Here is a 3,941-nt window from a genome sequence, read left to right as displayed (position 1 = left end):
ATAGAAGACCAAACTGTTGTTAAAAACAACTGAAATTATAAAGAGAACAATTGATTACTTATAAATTATTCAAAATAAAGAGGAAAATCTATATTCTTGCACACTATATCAATATTCTGATGCGAAAATTAAAATAGAAAGACGTGATATTTTTGCAACGAATTCAAGCGTATTTATACGTATGAGAATTAACAGTTAGGAAAAAATTCAACAACTACATAAACAACTGTACTCAATAGTTACAGATATATTCGAACAATTGCATCTAAATGGATCAGCTGAAATGTATAAGAAATAGCAGATTAATTTCCGCTTGAATTTACCATCTGAAACAAAAGAAATGTGGTGGCATCACATGTCTCTCATTGCTAACCATCCCCAAAACCATAACAGTTGCTGGAAATTTTGTGTGCATGACTCTTGGAACTTCAGAATGGGCAGCACGTAGTCATCTGTCATTTCATCGGTTTACCATTTGGTCTTGATCAAAATATTTTTCGTCTGAAACAAAACAAAGAATGTGTTGCCCAACATGATGCTTTAGTTTGCTTAAAAGCCTCTTGGATCTTACCAACCGATTTTCTTTGGTGGTCTCGGAGATAAACTGGACTCTCTTCGTAACATACGACTTGTATCAAAGATTTTCAAGACAAGTCCTACGAATTGTGGCTTCTGAGACATTAAGATCTTTTGCAATTGACCTCATTGACTTTTGATGGATCTTCTCTAATGATGTTCTGAACTCATTGAACGAATTCAGGAGTTCTGATGCTGTCAGACCTTTGTTGATGCTTTTTGCATTTAGCAACAGGAGACATTTTGTCCTCTAATTCTTTGCGAACTTTAAAAACAAACGATCAGGCAACTTTTAGAAATTGTGCAATTTGAAAATCACTGTGTTCTGCCATTATTGCAACTAATACAGCCTGTCTTTTCATTTCCTGAGTTCTATTACTATCTGCCATAATTAACTTTTGGAAAGAAACAAAGTAAAAGATTAAATAATAGATAAAAGAGATTAAATAAGTGATGTTCTCAAATACCAGACGCACCTTATATATATATATATATATATATATATATATATATATATATATATATATATACATATATATATATATATATACATATATATATATATACATATATATATATATATATATATATATATATATATATATATATATATATATATATCAGGGGCGGAGATGGGACTAGTGCCACTCGTGCCCGGAACGACCAATAATTCGGTTAATGTTATTCAAAATGGATTAAAAATCATCCATTAATTTCAAGCAAACATACTTAGTCTGATCTCAATTAAATTACATATCTATTCAAGTTTCGATAACTAAGTAGCAAAAAATTCATAAATATATCTGGGTATAATACAAGGATGCTGTTTTGAACGGGTTGTCTTTGTCGGGCCACTGCCAGATTCATTGAAAACTCCATAACAGCGGCTATGACGTTGAACGTCCGTAATTCGTGCTAAGCCAAACCTTTACTCGTAATAATCATAATGGTAGAGAAATCCAGATTTTTCTGTAATCACCCGCAAAGTGAAGCCCACTTATAGTGCCTAAAATATTTAGCACGATCGAGCCTGCTGATGTCTGTTTTAGGAAGAGGATGAGGGACCGAGAGAGAGGGGGGAGAGAGAGGTCTCTAGAAGCTTGTTTCCTTCAATAACTACAAGAAACCTTCTCTACCACCAATAGCAATGGCCAAGAACACATTGCCTGAAAGTACTTCTTTTAAACTCATCGGCCTAACGTTTACAGGGAATGTGAACTGGAATAGATACATTGAGAGCATTGCCAAGGCTGCTGCAAGGAAGGTTGGCCTCCTCTACCGTGCTAGAAAACTACTTACGCCTGCCAGTATCCTATACCTCTATAAGGCAACCATTCGCCCATGTATGGAGTACTGTTGTCACATCTGGGCTGGTGCATCTGCTTCTTGTCTCTCGCTCCTGGACAGGGTTCAAAAAAGAGTCGCCAACCTGATAGGTCCTGAACTGTCATCTAGGCTTCAACCTCTGTCCCATCGACGAGATGTTGCATCCCTCTGCCTGTTCTACAAATACTTTAATGGTGAATGCCCTGACGAACTGGAAACACTTGTACCTCCCCGACGTAACTACCCCCGACAAACCCGACAAGCTACTAAGTCTCATCCCTTTACAGTAGAGATCCCTAGGTGCAAGAAAGCCTTTTACTCCAATAGTTTCTTCCCCAGAACTGCGGGTCTTTGGAGCTCCCTTCCGGGATTCTGCTTTCCCAACTGCAATGATATGCAGAAGTTTAAGTGTAATGTTAACAAACATCTTTCTACTCTTCTCCCCTCATAATGACCCCGCTAATTAATTCCCTAATAGTAGCCCCCTGCTTCAAAGTGGCACTGTGCCTTGTTTGGGGTGAAAATTGAATAAAAAAAAAATAAAAAATTAAAAAAAACGTACATGCGCATAAACACATGAAGAACGATTACTACTACTGTTGCAAAATGTAGTAGCACGAATAGTTCTGTGTAAACATAACCACGCGTGTATATCAGATTGTAAATAAATATCAGTGATGAAGTTATTGTTTCATTAATTAATAAAGAACAGGTTTTGAATAAGAGTGAATTTGTTTTTTGAGGAATTTTTTTTTCGTGAATTTTGAATCATAGAAATCTACGAAAAATACGGGTTTTAAGTCATTTTATATTAATACTAAGAAACCCGTCAATCCAATAAACCTTCGTAGAATCACGCAGTAGCAACTATGATTACTTATTTGGGTCCACGGACCACGGATTGGGAACTAAAGTTGACAAAAGGCAGGGGGGCGGCACGACAAGCAATAATAGGCTAGAGTCGCCACTGATATATATATATATATATATATATATATATATATATATATATATACATGCCAGAAAACTACACTACATGCTCCTCTCAATGTCAACATCGTAAAATGAATCTCCAAATTTGATACCTTATTTCCTATATTCTGTTGTCTGCAAATAAATTGGCTATTGAATAAATGATCAAGTGCAATCTGAGATTATAAATCTACTATTCAATAATAATGAATAAACGCTAAAAAAAAAACAAGAACAACGAGTCAACCACCTGCCCGTACATCTTGCTACTTACTATTTGCTGTAATAAAAAAAAACATTTCAACTATTCATTTTTTATTGTAGTTTTTTTTTATATTTTATTATCTTATATATACATGCCAGCACACTACAATACATGCTCCTCTCAATGTCAACATCCGAAAATCTGCTATTCAATAATATTGAATAAATGCTCAAGTGCTTAAAAACTTGCAAAGGAACCAAAACAAAAGAGTACACCACCTGCCCGTACATCTTGCTACTTACTATTTGATGTAATAAAAATAATAAACTATTCATTTTTTATTGTAGTTTTTTTATATATTGTATTGTCTTTTCAAATAATAGATAAGAGATGAAATAAGTGATGTTCTCAAGTACCAGACGCGCCCTATATATATATATATATATATATATATATATATATATATATATATATATATATATATATATATATATATATATATATATTCATGCCAGAACATCGTACTTCAAAGAAGAACAAGCAGAATTCATGCAGAAGTGTTTTGGTATAAAGCTATAATTTTTGGTTAACAATATCATTATTAAGATTTGTAGAAAGCGACACAGAAATCTAAGCATTGGTTGGATTAATTAACAAAATACGTTTTTTACATTGAACAATAGAAATCCCTGATGTCAACATCCTAAAATGAATCTCCAAATTTGATACCTTATTTTCCCGTTGCCTGCAAATGAATTGACTATTGAATAAATGATCGAGTGTAATCTGAGATTAGTAATCTTCCATTCTATAATATTGGATAAATGTTCAAGTGATTAAAAACCCGCCAAGGAACCAAAAC

The sequence above is a fragment of the Euprymna scolopes genome, unplaced genomic scaffold, assembly GCF_053919585.1.
Source record: "Euprymna scolopes isolate OS-2025 unplaced genomic scaffold, ASM5391958v1 sca13, whole genome shotgun sequence".
Lineage (NCBI taxonomy): Eukaryota > Metazoa > Mollusca > Cephalopoda > Sepiida > Sepiolidae > Euprymna > Euprymna scolopes.
The sequence above is the reverse complement of the archived record's forward strand: the minus strand, read 5'-3'. Positions refer to the sequence as shown.